The sequence below is a fragment of the Cibotium barometz genome, chromosome 16 (genome assembly GCF_041138505.1).
Source record: "Cibotium barometz isolate CiBa-2024 chromosome 16, ASM4113850v1, whole genome shotgun sequence".
NCBI classification, from domain to species: Eukaryota; Viridiplantae; Streptophyta; class Polypodiopsida; order Cyatheales; family Cibotiaceae; genus Cibotium; species Cibotium barometz.
The window spans coordinates 17,672,124-17,691,796 of NC_141061.1; positions in this window are offsets into that span (position 1 = coordinate 17,672,124).

Genomic DNA, 19,673 nt, shown 5'->3' on the forward strand with positions numbered 1-19,673 from the left:
AGTAGATTATTATGAGTAAAGAGAAGTATTATCACTTTATTTGCGAATTATTTGATAGATAAGAAAGATGCTCAAAGGGGTGTTCAATGCGTGTGGGCATGAGGGTCTCACCACAACCACACATCATGCATTACTAGTGGTTTGTGATGCATTCCTCCACCTTGGCTACACGACAAAATGACCATCAACAATAGTGCACATGTTGGCTCCATAAAGTTATCACTCCACAAAGTTATTGCACTTTAGATGTGGGCCTTGAATGGAAGTATCTTTCGAAGTGTAGTCTCTACTAGTAGATGATTATCTTAGCAGGTGTGCAGGATGTCTTTCCAACAATTGTGCATGATATTCTCTCTAGAGGAAGTGGTGGTGTGCACACACGTGTAATGGAAGAAAGATTCATAGAAATGATGGGGCCTACAAAGTCAAGTCGCAAAATTCCAATGGTCATGTATTGGCGCTTGAAGTAAATATCATCACATGATCATGAGTAAGGAGAGTAGAGGGTGCTTGTCATATATTTCGTTGGCACTTATGAAGTAAATCATCATAGGAGAGTAGAGGGTACTTGTCATATATTTCATAGTTAAAGAAAGATTCATATAAGGGAAAACAATTACCGGCGTAAGAGTCAAGATGCGTGATTCACAATGGTCATGCATTTGCGGTTATCACGAGTCAAGGTTGTCTCTAGCTGGTAGACCCACGAAGACTTATAACTTCGAAGCGTATTGTATAATAGGAGGTCACAATTACACTACTTTTGAAGAGTGTAGTATTAGTAGCTATACTACACTCGCTCGATCGCTGGTGGCAGCGCTTATACGCCCTACAATTTAATCATGACTTCTCTCTCTCTCTCTCTCTCTATCTCGTGTGTTTTACTCACGAGCTCCTTTTGCAGATAATCATCAGCACGAGCTTCATGCGCTGGTGATGATCATCTAAGAGGGAGCTTCTGAATTGAAGCCGACATCCATTATTATGATTTCCATATTCTCCAAATTATCAACTGCATGCGGCCTACCAAGTTGGTGGACCTGTCGACATGCAGACAGCGATCTTTCGCTCGATAATTGAATTGAATAATGCTCTTTCATTCTCCTTATAACTGGTTGCCTATGATTCTAATGCTTACTTCATCTATTGCTGCAGGCAAGGTGACTCAAGGAGACTGCGGCAGTTCCATGCGGCGGCGGCGCGGGCAGATCTAACATGCAGCCATTGATAGAGCCTACAAATCTTGAGAAATCTGAACCCTCAGTTCAACAAGTTTTAAAATTTTAAATTCCTTTTTGTGGATCGTGTTGAGATATTGAGCTCATCTAGTGAGGCGGTGGACATTGATGACCCGCCTGGGGGATAGGCCCCACACTTACACCACTGGCATGGTTGGTGGGATCATGGGTGATATGCGGCCAGTGGGATGACAGGCTGTGTGATAGCCATTCTAGAGACTGGCATAGTTATAGCGCCAGCTCATTTAGTAGGGTTCCTACTATAGAACCCTAGAATATATTTGGTTGAGTACCTTTCATATTGTGTGTACTCTTATCTTTGTATATGGTGTGTTGAGTGTTGTGTGAAGAAGAAGAAGATTTTCAGCCTCTCTCCTTGTGTGTTCTCATTTAGGGTTTTGTGAGTGTGTGTGTGCTCACAAGAGCTCAAGCTCTCTTCTCCCCTGCATCTTTTCATGGTATCAGAGCCTAGTTCATGCTAAGGGCTAAGCTGTAAGCAAGAGAAGCATAGGAAGCGGTACGAGGGTAAGAGCTTCATCTACTCTTCCCTATTTGTGTTGGCGATGACTACACCCTTGTCGGGAGCTCTACGGGAGGCACAAACGATCTCTGATTGAGGAGCTTTCTTCCTGGGAGTAAAGCTATAGGGCAACTATTCTATCCTATTGGTTCTATCGGACATAATTTTTTGGGCCAAAAATGCGTTTCAGGTGCGTTAGGACCTCCATTTTTTGGAAAGCAGAGGCGATTTCGAGCACTACGGGTAAGTCATCGATTCTTTGCAGTAGCAGAACTCTGTTTTAAGAACTGAAGGAAGACAAATTGGTTGTGCAGACATTGTGTGTGCTGCAAGGAGGTCAACAGTTGCCATTATGTGTATGTATGCACATTGAGGTCACTGGTTGTGACATTTGAGTGTAATACAATACCGCTGTAAAAAATACGGTAGTTTGTACAGGACAAACGAGAGTGTTTCTGGTAAATTTGTGTGTCTGGCAAGATGTCAAATGATGGCTAAAACCAGATTATTGCTGAGAAGCTTAAGAACAACTTCCATGCTTGGAGGTTCAGGTTGATAAATTTCCTGTGGATGGGAAAGGGTTACTTATAGAAGGTGAGCAATGAAGAGGCACCGGAGATATCGGAGATCAATCTGACTGCTCTATAGATGTGAATATCTTCAAGGATTGGGACCAAGGAGCCAGAAAAGTTATGTATTGGCTCTCTACTATCATTATATAGGACACCATGATTGGGCACCTAGAGGATGCCAAGTCCCCCAAGGAGACGTGGGACACCTTGGTAAAACTCTATGAAACGAATACCAAGGCACGAAAGATATAGTTGAAGAATGAACCTCGTACTGTGGAGAAAAAGAGTATGTCTATGAATGACTATGCATTGAAGATCAAGGGTATTGTGGAATCCCTTGCATCTATTAAGGAAAAAAGCGTTGGTCTCTATGATCCAAGTGTAATATTTTTCTTGATCTGACTATGGGACTTATGGGTTTGGTCAGATCAGTTCAGTTAGTTATAGCTTTTGACTATGTTAGAGAAAAATTTATCCTGGAGGAATCGCCCATGCTTTCTGGGCAAGGGAAGTTTTTCTGGGTTCGTTTTGGAAGAACCGATGGATTAGTCTCTTGTCCAGATTTCCGTGGTGGGTGAGGCCTCGAGTGTGGGACCCTGCCCCGCGCAAGAAGTGCTACTTCCACTGCTAGCACCCTTGAATTTATTGCGCGGTGGGGACAGTGATCTTACAGTATGAGATGCTAGAAAGCCAAATCCCTTTCATTTTTGTGTTATTTAAGTGCAAAGTGGGGCACTTGGTTGTTTTTGACAGTTTTATGTTGAAAACACAACTTTGGCCATTTTGAACACTCTCAAAAAGACCTTAGAACTCATTTTTAGAGAACCATCACTAAGATATGTTTTATATAGCATTAAAAGTCTTAAAACTTTTTAGTCTTGATTTTCTCTAATTTCAAATAGATTGGAAGATATTACTCTCCCAAAGAGACTAGTTGTCAAGCTTTGCCTTAGAAATTGCCATCAAGATTGACTATCTTAACTATATAGACCAAATGGACTAACACATAAGCATAGTTAAGACAGCTATACTGACTAGGGATGATCTTGCTAGTTAGAACATGATAATTTATTATGTTGAAAAAAATATTCTCATGTGACTTAAAAGACTAAGAGGAGTTAAGGACTGTTTGAATTAAAAGCTTGTTTTATACTTGAAGTTGAATTTGATTGATTTGAACATGCATACTTTAAAAGATTTGTGGACTAGAGATGAGTGTGAGATGATCTCTATGACTTGTGCTTGTTTTGTTTTGGAATGAATGATTAATATGTATGTGTATGATGAGACTCGACATGAGATTTTGAGATTCAGGCTGGCCGTCCTTAGACAGGGAACTCCAGACAAAGAATGAGATTTATGCCCTCTAGAGCCATGTGGTAGAACCTAGAGAGGACAAGATTCAGAAAGAGGCATACCCAGGATAGCCGTGATGTCCAGTGTGGAGGTTGGGTGCTTGGGGGTTCACCTCAAAAAATGTTAGTTCAGCACACGAGGGGTTTTTTAATTGGATACATTCAGAGAAATTATCAGAATTACATTAACAAGAGGGATTTTTTAATTCAACTTTAGAAAACAATCTGTTAGTTTATAAGTAAAGAGGGGTTGTTTTATTGGGGGAAAAATTTTAGTTAAGGGGTTTTTTAAATACCTCTTGAACGCACGTGGTGATACCAAGGGTTTTCTAGTAGTGCACCCCCCGAGGTTGGGTGAACGTGCATCGAAGAAAGCCCTAGATTGACTACATTTTGGTCATTATGACTAACCATGTTGTTGAGCATGGTGATGATGATAGAATCTTTGAGATAGACACATACATGTGTTAAGATTCTAGAAATGGGATTGGTCATGGTGAAGGACATAGATTAAGCATAAGATTAAGGTGGATTAAACCACACTAAAAACTCCATGACTAGAGAGAGAGAGAGATTGCACACTCAACACTATTCCCTTGTATTGCATATCACAATGAACCATACAATGATATAGGCTCTCTAGCCTTATCCCACTTTACACATCATCATCCATGTGGCAACTCCTTTTCCACTTCTTTTGGTCAACACTCACACACCATACAATATTACATGTGGCATTCCATCTCACCACACTATCTTGCACTTCTAGAGTGCTTTCCCACATACACACAATATCTTGCACCTCTAGGGTGCTTTCCCATATACACACAACACCACGATTACATCTCTCAACACCCCCTCTTAATCGAGGTGTTCCACAACTCACCCATCATCCATCACCCATATCAATGTAGCATTGCACAACCGCAACCGCTACCTCTCAACACTCTCAACACTCCCCCTCAATGATACATTGGAGTGTCCATCCAAACATGTGTGCCCGTGTCTACCATCTTAGACACCTAGTCCATTTTGAGCCGACTCATCGCTCACAGCGGAACCACTGAGTCCGATTTGAACATGGAAGTTCGGGTGGGATCCAACCCATGCGCATGCACCTCACACGTGCATCGCTCTTGCACACATCACAACAACCATTTTGAGCTTCTCGGTGAGCTCGGGCATGGTTACCCTCATACCATGGATGATTACAAAATTTTTGTTTTGAGCACGCATGCTCGTGGACATTTGTCCATCATCATTTTTGGGTGAAAAATAAAATTACAAAGCCTTTTTGGCCAAAGCCGGCGGGCAACAGACCCAAGTGTGGCTGAGTGATCTCCATACATGCATGCATAAATTCTTTAAACCATGTGAACACCACCTAGTGGGGAACATATAAAGTGTGTGGGCACTGGGAATCAAAGTCTAAGGGTTAAAAAACCTTAGATTTTAAAAGAAATTTAATGTTTGTCTCTCTAAAACGCTTGCCGCCCTGCCCGCTGCACGCATTGAATGCAGTGCAGCGAACACTGTCCAATTTGTCTGTCTTCAGCTTTGGTAGTAAATGTTCTGCACCTTGGGCTCTCGCATCACGAGGTCATCGTCTCTTTTGCTTTCTCTGAACAAAGCTTCAATCAAGCTCTCAGGGCGACCTAATACAGCCCTCTCCCTGTGTCTCTTCCATAGCGCAGCCTTAACTTCGATCGCCGCCTCGCTTCTCTAGTCTTCACCTTCACCTGCATGACCTCCTCTATCAACCAACTGACCTGCTCATTATGGAAATCCTTGTGCAGAATTCGAGTCTGAGAATCTTTGAAAGATTTTGCAGTCGAGGTCGACTGCAAGCACTCTAGCTAGTGCGGCTTTACGTGTGCCCTTATAACAACTATGCCTTACTCTGCGAAGTAGCCATCCTTTGTTTAACTTCTTTGACTATGATCTCGCTGGAGATAGCTAGGTGTTCACAACAGCCATTCTCCGCCATACAGCTGCCATGGCTCTTTAACATCACCCCTCTGTCTTCTTCCATCTTTCAAACATGAGATTTGTTTTAATTCAATGACATTCAATCCATTATAATACTCTTACTCGCTTTCTATCTGTCAAGTGGTCCTTAGCTACCAAGCATTTTGTTTGGAGCCATATCTAGTGGCAAATATTTCCTTCACTTACATCCTTGATGAGGGTGCAACAACCGTCAATATGACCCTGTCAAGCTCCACATTGAGCTCTAATATCCATGCCTCCTTAACCTCCAAGTTGAGGTTTTCCACATAGCCATTAATATGGCCTCTATGAGCTCCAAATTTGCATGCTCCTCCTTTGTGCATGCAACCACTCAAGGGTGCTTCTTCACATGGTCTTTCAAATGAAACCATAGATGCATAAACATGTGGAAACTGCCAAGGTTTCCATCCCCTTCTTTGCTCTCCTTCATTGAGCAAACATCAACAAGTGCATCCTCTTCTTGATGCACACACATGTGAACTCCATTGAGTTCACCATCTCACTTGCCATCATCTTGACAAGCATGCATCTCCTCCACTCTTTGCTTGGAAGCAAAAGAACCTTGGGATTCTTCCATCCCATCAAGCAACCCTTATACATTGAGCATTTTTTCATACTCAAACTCAACCAAAATCTGAGGCAAAACTTCACAAGACCAACCTTTCATGAGACCATTGTCTCCTTGGCAGCTTCTTTGTTGTTTATGAAGACTCCATAGCCTTCATGATGCTGAAATCTGTATTTTCAGCTTTGTAGACGGCTTCTTTGATGATGACAACACCATTTGTCATCTCCACAATGAGAAATCTCCACTTGAGACTTCAATCGCAGCTTCATTGTGCAACCTCCTTGTTGCATAGCTCTTCTTTGACAGCTTCAAGACACTTCCAATGTCTGGTTTTCAGCTTTATGAGCAACTCCAAAATCTCCATCTCCTATGGGCAGCTTCAAATCTCTCTCAATGCAACCAAATGATAATGTGAGTGTGCATAATTTTTTTTTCATAATAAGCTGAAAATAATGCTTAATCAAAGAAACACACAACCAAACTAATATACATAATAATCACCCATGACCAAGAGCCCATTTGGCTCTGATACCATGTTAAGATTCTAGAAATGGGATTGGTCATGGTGAAGGACATAGATTAAGCATAAGATTAAGGTGGATTAAACCACACTAAAAACTCCATGACTAGAGAGAGAGAGAGATTGCACACTCAACACTATTCCCTTGTATTGCATATCACAATGAACCATACAATGATATAGGCTCTCTAGCCTTATCCCACTTTACACATCATCATCCATGTGGCAACTCCTTTTCCACTTCTTTTGGTCAACACTCACACACCATACAATATTACATGTGGCATTCCATCTCACCACACTATCTTGCACTTCTAGAGTGCTTTCCCACATACACACAATATCTTGCACCTCTAGGGTGCTTTCCCATATACACACAACACCACGATTACATCTCTCAACACCCCCTCTTAATCGAGGTGTTTCACAACTCACCCATCATCCATCACCCATATCAATGTAGCATTGCACAACCGCAACCGCTACCTCTCAACACTCTCAACAACATGGTGATTGATTTGAGATTCTATGTTTTAATTGATAGAGATTTCTATTATGTGAATGTTTGTTTGAGATTCTATGGTTCTTTGTTTATGTGATAAGAATCTTGGATATGGCATGCATGCTTATTTTGCTATTTGACAGGTTTGATTTGATTGTATTGCTATATGTAGAAATAGCACGATTAAGTGAGTTTCAATGTTTACATAGATTAAGTTGTATGATTAAGATATGGCTAGATTCGAGACCGTCAGAGTTTTTATCAAAGCATAGGTTGGGCAATCCACACTTAGTTACGGATGTCGCAGGTCTTGGGTGATTGATATTATTTTTTATTTTTGTGATATAGCTAGAAGTTTCTTTTCTTTGAAAAAACTTTTGCATTTTTTTTGTATAGTCACAAGATGCCTCACAAATCCATTTTAGGATGAGAAGGGAAATTTTATGCAGAATAAGAGAATGCAGATGGTCACATATTTGTTCCCATAGATGATAGAAAAGGCGCAATGTGAAGGCCAATGTTTCCATTGTCTACAAAAGGTTCATAAAAATTTTGAGTCCAAAAACAAGCGAGCATCATGTGAGGTGCGCGAGAAATTAAAACATGAAATCAAAATCCAAGGTAGAGTACGCAAGAGAATGTATGTGGATTTTGAAGTAATGACAATGCTCATGGAGAGAGAGGAAAAGTTGCTACAAATTGTGGTTGAGGAGATTGAAGAATATGCACATGTCAATGATGTTGTTCATGCAGGTAAGGCCGAAACCGAGTTTCAATTATTAAAATTTCTATCAAGATTGTGAATAGTGTATTTCAAAGTGTTGATTGACTCAGGAAGCACCCATAGTTTTCAATTATCCCACGTGGTAAAACAGTTAGGAATAACTTAATTTTATCAAAAGAAGCTTATGGTATAGCTTGCTTTGACAATCAACAGACATGTAAGGAGTATGTCAAGAATATGTATTTTGTTTATAGGCAACCTCAAGTAAAAAGTTGATTTCCATATGTTGTCTTTGGGAAAATTGATGCCATATTAGGGATAGATTGGTTAGTGCCTTGAAAGGCCAAGATATTATGCATGAGAAGCAGGTTTGCATCATTGGAGATGATTATAAAGATTATTGCTTACAGTGTCAAAGGTGTGGTGTAGAATTTAGAATGATGTCTCCTTTGAAGCAACAAGAAAAGAATTTCATGCAGTATACTATTTTCTTATTAAGTAGTAAATTATCATCGCTCGTGAAGTAAATAAGTGTACATTGGAAAATCTATATCTATTGTGGAGGTTGCAAGTCCATCAATAGAAAGATTATGTAACCACATTTGTTCGTAAAGTTTGAAAGTGTTTCACTTTCTAAGCTTCTTAATTGAAGAAAGAATAGAGGATTGCTCTCTTGAGGAAGAAATTTGACTAAGTCTACTACTGCAAGCAAAGTGAAAATAAGAGTTTGCAAGTTGATTGATTGCCTTGAAGTTTAAGATAATCGATAATAATATTTTTCATCAAATTTATTACTGTTTATTAAGTTATGATTCCAAGAAGATTTATTTATGACATGGATAGTGACTGATTTACACGATCAAGTTACTTTGTGTAATGCCTCAAGATTTATCTAGTTTCTTATTTGGAGTTAAATTTTATAGAATTCAGACTAGTAAGATCTTACGCTAGAGTTTAGTATACATGACTAGCTTAACATATATAATCGTTTATCTAAGATAACATCTATAAGAGATATGAATGATTTAAGAGAGCACAATACTAAAAGAAAAGAATGTTATAGTATTGAGATTCTAATAGATGCAATGATTACCGAGTATGTTGATTTTATCCAAAAGAAGGTAAGAAATGAAGAATCAAGCTAAGAGCTTATTATATCAAGTTAAGATCTTAGACAAGCAAGTCGTCAAGTCGTTCTTTCCGAGGCTACTTGAATAAATCTTAGGATAAAGATATACTTTTCTTGAAAGTCAAAGGTATATGACTTCTCAAGTACTATATAAAGTATAATAGTTGAATATGAAAAAAACTATTTCTCAGGGGCTAATGATTGAGGATAAGATGTTTTTATCGTCGAGGGTGACGATGATTTCTTAATGGGGAGAGAATGTAACAAACCTCTGAGAATAACCAAGTTATGATTAAAGATAAACCTAAGTTTTGGATGTTACAGATTTCAGTAATGAATTCCAACAGGTTTTTAGCAATTTTTCAGAGCGGGCCAAAATTCTAAGTTTTAAGTAAAAATTCAAGATTGAGTTTTCAATTAGTTAGTATGCTCAAAGGAAGACTTTAAGTGTGTAGATGGACATGTAAATCAAAATTCGATAAAAAAGTAAAACGTGACTATTTTTGGAGTCGACTTTCACATACACTTGATTTTAGCGATTCCACCCGCGCTAGGTTATAGACCACACACGGTTTCATAATTTTAAGTATCCACACAACTAGTTTCCGTTAACTCTGCGTGAAGTTATACCTATCGCACTAGCAAATCTGAGAGGCTTGCCAGCTCCTCCACAACTTCTAGAGAGTAGACATGGATGATGAAAAAGACTAGGGGATACATCGACACCAAGATCTACATTTACATGAAGAAGATCAAGATCTACATGGACATTTATGACCTACATTAACATTTTGGTTATTAAGGGCAGATTCTCCCTTTATTTCTAATTTCAGTTTTTTTTGTCAAAGGTTCTCTACCCATGCAAGTAGTCCCCAAAAATCTAAGTTATTTATTTTGGATCCTTTTGGATTCTAGAACACCTTGTTTCCATAAAAGGGTCCTCTCCATCATAGCCTTTTTTCCCTTTCTTTAAGGAAGGGGGTTGTTTTGGTATAACAATGTAAGTTGTTTGTGTCCCCCAGCTAGGTCCTCACTTTTGAGTCTTTTACTAAGACCATGCTTGTTAATCCTTTGAGCCATGCTTGTTGAGCCTATGAGACTTCTGTGCCATTCTCAGTAGCCTCTGAGACATGCTTTTTACTCGCATCTGGTCTAAAGAGGGAAACACATCTTATGTATTTGCTTGTGTTGGTATATGGGACTATTGCATGCAATACACCATCACTTGTGGAAGGGGGTTTTTGTTGGATATTTTAGAGTTAGTCAAGTTCCGTCAGTGGTGTGAATGCCCCTTATTTATGTCTAGGTCAGACGATAAGGCCTTGGTGCCTATAAAAGCATGTACTTGGGTCCTTCCTTCTACACACGATGAGTACCATTCAAGTTGTGCAATCTCTCTCTCATACTTGAGCTCTATTTCTTCTCTCTCTCTCTCTCTTCTTCACACTTCTCAATCATGGAGAGATTTCATCCTTAATAGCTCTATGAATAATCATCATTTGATTGCCAAACAGATCCTTCACCAAACCTCGATTACTTTTTCTACATGTTTCCCCTTACGCTTGGTTGAAGAATTCATAGTTTTGTCTTCATTACAAAAACAAGCAAAGAGTCTAAAAAATTCTCTTAATGTGAAGGATTTCATAAACACACACCTTGCATGATCCACACACTTAGGCTTTTAGAAAAGAAGAAACCCAACATGAAACACAAAAACAACTCTCTCACACTCTTTCTCTTGAATAAAATATTTTTATTTTAGAAGAATGTATATGAAAAAATGATAAGGAATATATCTTCTATGAAAGAAGAGATACAAAATGATTTCTTTTGAATAAAAGAAACTAGGAGGATTCCTCCCCTTCTTCACTATTATCAACCATGCAATAGATACAAAGATGGACTTTCACCACCGTGTGATGAATAGGTGCAACAAGACACCTGCAATGGCTACAAAGATTCAACTAGCACTAAAATTTCATCCTCATCTCGGGATATAAATTCTCCCCAGTGAAGAAGACTTGAACTCTTCAACTAATGCACCACCAACACAGGTAGTTGGGCTCCTCTCTTACACATGATGTTGAGCTCTACCTTCACTCCTCCCATTGTTACATACATGGTTGTTTATAAAGGTATCGAAGGGCTCTATCTTTCTCTCCCTTATGCTAAACAAAAGAATGGTGTTGTACTGAATCGTGCTGTCCTTTTCAAAAAAGGTGTCCTTCTTTTGTAAAAAATATTACTTATTTTTTTGGGGAAAAAGAATCTTTTTTTTATATCACAAATGGAGGCCTGTCCTTTTTCATTTTTTCCCTAAAAATGGGACGTGGCAGCTTATCTTTGCATGGAGAGTCGATGGTAGTAGTTAACGAGAGGAAGACCACATGCAACAGGGGGTCAAAGCCAAGACCACTGAAAAGGGTGCAACCAATCCACAGTGGTGAAGGCACCCGAGCACTGGCACTCAAGAGCCACAAGCCCAAGACACAAGATCAAAAAGCAACAAGGCCATGTCCCTCTTGGTGATGAGAAAGAGAAGGGAAAAAGTAGCATATAAAGGCTCCATGCGTCTCAAAACAAAGGGCATGTGGGATAAAAAAGACTCCTTTGAACATGATTTCCTCTAGAAAAAAGGTGCTTTGTTCCCCTAAAAGTTTATACCTAAAATAAATTATTACAATCTTTTTCCAAGGCTTTGAAAATCCAAAATTATTAGGAGATATGCACTACTTGGCTAGACCTCACTATGTTTTCTAAGTGGTCGTTCCTCTCTTCTTGTGAGGTTCCAAAAAAGAGGGAAAAAATCCCGATCATATTAGCCATATCCAAATGAAGTAAAGCATTCATGCCTTACATGCTCCACCTTGTTGCAATTTTAATGATCTAGCATTCATTAACATTAAAACTTAGTGAATAATGTTATGTGCACCTTAGGGATAGAGGTCCTAAGATTATAAAGTCTCCAATTACCATAGTTACCCTCGGTAGGCATGGTGGGTACTTCCCCAAGTAATCTAGGAGTCACTTTTTGGTGAGTCAAGTGAGATAATCTGGGGGAGATGGAGGTGATTTAGGGATTCTAGGTGCCTCCCTCTTGAACATATATATAAGTTTGTTCTCTACACTCATTTGTGATGTGTGAGTAAGAGAGGAGACTATGATATGGGAAAAATGATTTCCTCTATTGCAACAATAAGGCAATCATGGTGCTTATCATTTCCATTTATTTTGTCTATCGCAATAAGGCAATAATGGTGCTTATCATTTCCATTTATGATGTGTATTGCTTGATCATTTACATGCTTAGTGCATTAGCTATTTCACTCTAGGTAATTAGCATTGTGTATGATCAAGTTTGGGGTTGATTATGCTTAAGCTTTTACTCAATCTAAGTGATTAACATCATTATTATTGCAATCACATCTATTTTCTAACTTGCTATCAAATCTTTCCTTCCTAGGAGCTTTCTCTATGTGAGAAGTGTGTAGGTTCATATGAGTGATTTGTTCACAACCATTTATCTTGTCATTAAGTGGTGACAACTTGGTGAGAGAGTTATGTTGCATTTTTTTCTTACATTTGAGTGTTGATTCTTGCTTCTTAGAGTGGAACTTGGAAGCACCAAGAAGGCCAACATCATTAACCTCTTAGTGAGCATTGCTTTTTGTGGTGTCATCTTTGTGAGCATTGCTTTTTGTGGTGTACTTGTTTCCCTATGCTTTTGTAAGTGGCATGCATAAGAGTGAGGGAGGGAAGATCAATGCTTCATCTTTATCTTGGGTACACAAGAGAGTGAGAAGCATGAAGCATTCTATGTGAGAGAGGGCCAAATATTAAATCATTAAGAGAGAAGGAGAGAGAGGCAATCTTGGAGAGCTAAGTTTGGAGACTATTTTCAAAGACACCATGAACAAGAAGTATGGTGGAATACTTTGAGAAATCATCAATCTCAAATGGTGGCCAACATTGATGATTAAAAGCATCAACATAAAGAAGGTATCAAATATTTTTTATATGTGTGCAAAATAGAGTGGAAATAAGCACAAATTGGAGGCCTCATTCCCACTTTTGTGTGAGTGTCTATTGCATGCATTGTGTGAGGGATTTAGTAGCCTACATGAAGGTGTCAATCATGGTTTGCAGAAATCACATGCATTCCATCGTCTACAGTGAGATTACCAATAAGTAGGGGTCCTAGAGTTTTTGATAAACTAAGAGAGAGTGTGAGATCCCTATTCCCACCGCGCAACAGATTCGGGGTACTAGCAGCGGAAGTAGCACTTCTAACGCGAGGTAGGGTCCCACACTCGGGACCTCGTCCCATAGATATCCGGACAAAAGACTAATCCGTCGGTTTTTCCAAAACCGAACCCGAAAAAACTTCTCTTATCCGAAAAGCACGGGCGATTCCTCCAGGATAACTTTTTACTCTAACATAATCAAGACCATTAGATCAAACTGATCCGACTGCACCTATAAAGATACTCGGTCAGATCAAGGAAGAAACTTGCACTTGGATCATTGGGATCAACGCTTTTTTCCCCATCAAGAGAGGCACAGCCGTTGATTCCTATCCATAGAACAATTACTATCCGAAACTTACTTCATCTATCGTAATAATAGAAATTGAGTCTCGATTTACGAATCCATCAGTCTAGCCTAATCCCATCCAGTCCCACGGGTTAGCCAACCGCCCAACCACTGTAGTGATGGGATCCAATTACGAATTTGGTTAGGTTTTTTCCCGGGTACCAAGGAAAAGAGTTCCAAGGCCCCCTAGCCGGAAGTTCATGCAAACATAAAACAAGTCACACCACTTACACACCCAATATGAAATTGCCTTTTTCTTAGCATCAGCTAACTTTAAAACAATCCTTCAATGAAACCATGTAGTATCACTGATCACAATCTTCCCAATTATCCAGTTGATTCTTAATTTCCCATCATTCCTTCATCCGAGTATCTATGGCATCATTGGCAACCAGAACGCTCACCACCTGTCCACTCAGGGGCCTTTTCAATAGTTTCTAGCCCATAATACTCGGCAATATAATCACTTATAAAAATCAAGATGGACTCTTGTTGAAGATCAGCAAGATCAACCAACAGATCCATATAAAGAGCCATGGACTCATCCATTGAAGACCAGCTAGTTAATCAACCAGATCCATGCCCGATTTCACAAAACAACTCTTACTCCTTGTTCCAATATCTTCCTCGACGCACGTGTGGGTATCCTAGGTGACCCAGAGCCCGAGCACCGTATGGTCAGCACCCTCTAGGATCCTTCGCAACAAGTGATGTAGCGCTTCACTCATAGGCTGCTTCCTTGGTCCCTCATCCACCGTACCGGAAGCTCACCATTTTAATCGAACCGAGGCTGGTCAAGACCTCGGCCGACTTTGCTACGCGAGACGTCCTCCATTGACTCTCCGTTTCACAGTTGCAACTTTATCAGTTAGGTCTCCAGGACCTTAATCACAAAGACGGTCAAAATGCTTCCCCAGCATTCTTGACATAAAATAGCCATTTACAAACTGCTACAGCATTTACAAATAAAGTTTCTATATTAATTCTCATTTTTCCACATTATCCCTCATCAATCCACATTACTTATTCCACATTAAAGACAAATTTAGGAATTCTGGGAATTATTCAAGTCCCATTTCTTACAGGATTGGTTGGAAACTCAGTATTTTTGTGTAGTTTGAGCTAACATCTATTTGTTGGTGCACTCTTTGTGCCAATAGATTATATCTTGACACAACTATTTGGCGTATTTGTTTGTAGTTGTATAGATACATACGTGACACTAAACTTAATTGAGATTATACAACACCTTTCATATGAAGAAGATAATGTTAAATACTATCTCCACTTTGAGACATTGAAGTAAAAACATGGGGTTTATTTAATTTGCCAAAAGAATTCTAAATATCATTATAAAAAGGAACCTTAAAAATGAGAGATCTCTAAAGGGTGTGGTGTTAGAAACAACAAAACAAAAAGTAAATCTCAGTGACAGTAACAATATGCTAAGTTTACGATTGATCCACAGATAAAAACCCATCTTAGACACTATATCAAGATTATAAATCATGATATATATGCTCAAATTTGAGGGACATTGAAGTAAAAACATGGGATGATAATGCCAAAGAACACTTGTTACATTCAATGAGATTGTTACATTCAAGTTTACAATTTATCCGAAGACAAAAATCCTTCGTCAAGATAATAATTGAGTACAAATTGTATCTCAAACATAGCGTTTTCTCATGTATTGCTCCAATACATACAAAGTTTCTCTATCATAAGCTGCTTCATTTACTAAAGTGTTGCAAGTATACTCCCGTTTGTTCTTTGCATAAATCCAACCAAGTAACCATGCGCTGATTGTTGTCTCCAAAAAACTTTGAAGCTCCTCTATATTTTGATTCCACATCTTTGGAAAAATCAAGTAGGTTCCGGGCATATTCCACATTACATTGTAGAGGGTATCATCAAAAATTAGTGTGTTATTTCCATCCAGGTCATGAAAAATTCTCCATGCTACATCTAAGTTTTTGTGGTATACAAATCGATATCCAATAAGAAGATCCGTCTTTTGACATGCTGCATGCCCTGCTACGACCTTAAACTTTTGATGGTGCCGAGGAAAGCACAACTCAAGAATGTGTCGAGTCCTTTGTAGTCTATTAGTACTCCAGATCCATACCTCAAACCATTGCATACAAAAATCAAGGAAAGTGAATGCATCTTTGCGAATCAAATGCCAAACACTTGTATTCTCTTCCACAAGATGCATATGTTTGGCCCAGTCTGGACATACATCACCATGTTGCATCTCAATGGTCTTAAGTAAAACACCATTGAGTTCAAGTATCAATACTCTTCTTTGTTTCCTTATTGTATCTGGGGGTGGTGGAACTCTTTTGCCTCTAGGTACATAAGTCACCAATGATTGGTGCCACCTCAATAGTAAGTTTTCTGTACACTTGAAATCAAAGCTATATGCTTCAACATATCCTGTTGAAAACAAAATGTTTGGTTAATGTACATTCAAAATTTTGAATAAATATATTATGTGCCAACAACATAAATTCATCCATGATATGGATGGTCTTAAACCTTCATAGGCAAATGCTCCAATACCTCATTAGTTCAACCAAAAAAATAAAAGAGCGAGTATATTGTCAATGCTAAATATCATCAAATTTATTGAATATGATGTATAAAAAATTTTCACTATTGAGATAATTGAGTCTATCCAAATTAAATTATTATGATATTCATAGCCTTACACCTTGACAAGGCAATATATTCAATAAAAAACAAACACATCTTTATTGCAATCGAATTGCAAATATTGACAAAAGAGATAATCAAATGACAGTAAGTTTGAAGGCATTTGATTTCTTGATACAATAGTGTAAAGATTTGGCTCGTACAATCCAAAAATTAAACCCATCTAAGTACATTGTTTTGGCCAAAGCTTAAGTCTATCTTATGGGCTTTTAGGTACAAAATGGCTCCAAACATTCTGCACCCAACAAGTCTTGATATTTGTACAGATCTTATACTTCAAACTGCACGTTTAGACCTCAGAAATGGTTTCCTTCGACCTGCACAGCAATAACTAGTTTGGGTTAGGTTGGAATCTGATTATACTGTCACTCAATGTTTAATGAAACCAGACATTATCCTACCCATAAGCTCAAGTAAGCCTTTTGTAGCCTTGATATGTATGCTTTTGCTGCAACTCCACTTATGAGATGACCACGATCATCCCAAGCGAGTAGCATAAGCAATAGCGTGTTGATCACTCAAAATCCTTCTTTTGTAACACACTTTTAACAAGCTTAGCTGGTCTTTGGTACTCCAGCTTTGGATGCCAACATTGCTAGATCCTTGCTTATAGATTCTACTTCTCTTTTTTCCCCTCTTGATTGGACATACTTTAGCTTATCACCATATAATGGTAAGTGTGAAGATGCAGAAGATGAGTTTTCCACTTCTTCTCGCAAAAATAGGGAGGTGAATTGAAGCCATTCTTCCAGTACATCTTGAAAATTGATAAATAAAGTATGGCCATGTGTGATAGGAGATTGACCTAGCCGATTAAGCAAAATAATAGACCTAATGTCATTTGTATTATTTAGATTTAAAAGGTAGGGTAGAAGGTCATTGCACAGTACGTAGTCGTGCCCTCCTTGAAAACTTTCAGGGAAGAGACAGTTGTCTTTTGGATTAACACATCCCTTGAAAGGGCTATCATCAATAAGCAATGTATTCTTCTTATTGCAAATATCTTGGAACTGATTCCAAACCTTGAGTAAAGGTTTAAACATAGCCTCAACAGTAGGCTTATCTGGCCTATACACTTTTCGAAGATTATGGATATAACATTCTTCTTGTCCCCACACCATAAAGAAATGATATTTCTTATGTGCATACTGTTCAAGAGTGTTTACATAGGCACAAACATTCTTGTGTAGCATGGTGGACCAAATACCAACATGAAAGTACTGGCAAATCTCATCCAAAAATTCAAAACACCCGGGGCGAATAACAACTGTGGTGTGACCAATATCAATTCGAATACAATTTGTTTGTGGATGCCTCTTCTCTTCCTTGTTGAGTAAAACTCCATTAAGATCAAGAATAAGTGCATGTTTCTTTATGGTGATTGCACGAGGAATATTTTCTGCATACAATACAGAAGAATGATAACACTTTAATGTGTTTACATACTTAACAATATTAAAACAAGTGATCCTATATTATCAATGAGAGCTAATTACAACAAAACATCCACAAGTTTACTTTCGTTTCATGCTCCCATATTCATCTATGACGATGGCTCCTAGACGTGATTGCATTTCCCTATTGATTGGTGAAGATTGAAATACTAATCTATCTCCATCTCTCTCAAAAGAATATAAACTTCCTAGAGGCCTACTCTTTTGTGTATCGGAACGTAGCTCCTCAACACGTTGCTCTATTTCTTGCGTACTTAACTTGTGATTGTTAGAAGCAGCTATACCTGCAAAAACAACTCTCGCTGAGAAACATACTTTTTAACACACAAAATTGCTGAATAAATCATCTTAAATAACATCCTATTGAAAAAGATATACCTTTAGTTTTCTTGGCACCCTCTGCCACCACAGAGTCCTTGATTTCAACTATTCTCTCTTTATTCGTAGCATATGTAGCCTCATCAATTTCTTCAACACCCTCTGCCACAGAGTCCTTGATTTCAACTATTTTCCCTTTATTTGTAGCATATGTAGCCTCATCCATTTGTTCAACAATCTCTTCTTGTCTCTCCTTGGTTGCAGAAGTGTCTTGAAGCTCTTCATTGACTTTATCTTTATTCTCACTAACCTCAACATTAACTTTCAAATTAGGAATGTCCTTAGTCTCTTTAGTCCTATCACTTGAAGGCCTTGAAGATGTTTGCAAAGCTGAATCATTGATGTGATCTACCTCCACCATGTTGTCTTCATTATTTCTAGCATTTAAATCATGAGAGTTGATCTCTCTAGTAGGGCTTTCATGATGATGTTCTAGTTGAGCAATGTTATCTTCGTCTTTCCCTTCTTTGTATATATCTGTAAGATTAAAATAAAATGCTATTACTTTTAGGATTTAAATAATACAACAAGGCTAATACAATACTAGTCATTTTTATATCTACACATATACTTTGTATCCAAACTTAGATTACTAAACTTCGACTGATGTACCATAATGAATTAGGAACCATAACATAAGAGTGAAACTTGAGTTTGAGCCTCACTTACAAGGGCAACGTAAAGATTGCTCAACTTGAGATTGTGCCTTGTGTTGGAAGACATCCCCAAGGTTGGACATAAGTGGAGGTACGGTTGAAACTTAAGTTTGAGACTCACCGCTACACTAGGATATGGAGTAAGTGTAATTTCTTAATAGTAAGTGTGCGTCATCATTTGTATTAGGCTCAAACTTAATTTTGAGCCTCACTTCTACACTAGGATATGGAGAAATTTCTTAATAGTAAGTGTGCATCATCATTTGTACTAGACGTTGGCATGAAATAAAGGATAAATAGAATAGAAATATTCACTTTAATAGAAAAATGTTAAAAGTGAATCCAAAAAAGCCAATGTATTAATCAAAAGACAAATTATTATTTCAACAAATCCACACTTTGAACAAAACCTTTGCTCCTTTCAATGATTCGTTGTACATTCATAATAAGCACTATCAATGCACTTTTCTACCTTTCTTTGGTTGAGAGCTTGATGGGCTATGAGCATGGAAAGCCTTGTTGACATCTGTATCCCCAATCTTCTCAACGGCCATAGCAACCCCAACATTTGTAGCTTCCATGGCTTTTGCAGAATCCAATATATCATCACCATTCCCACCTTCATCATCATTTTCATGCCTTCCAATATCTTCAAAATTGTCTTCGGCATCCTCATTGAATAGAGCATCATTCCCTTGGTCCTCTTCATTCCTTTGCCTTGCATCTTCAAAGTCTA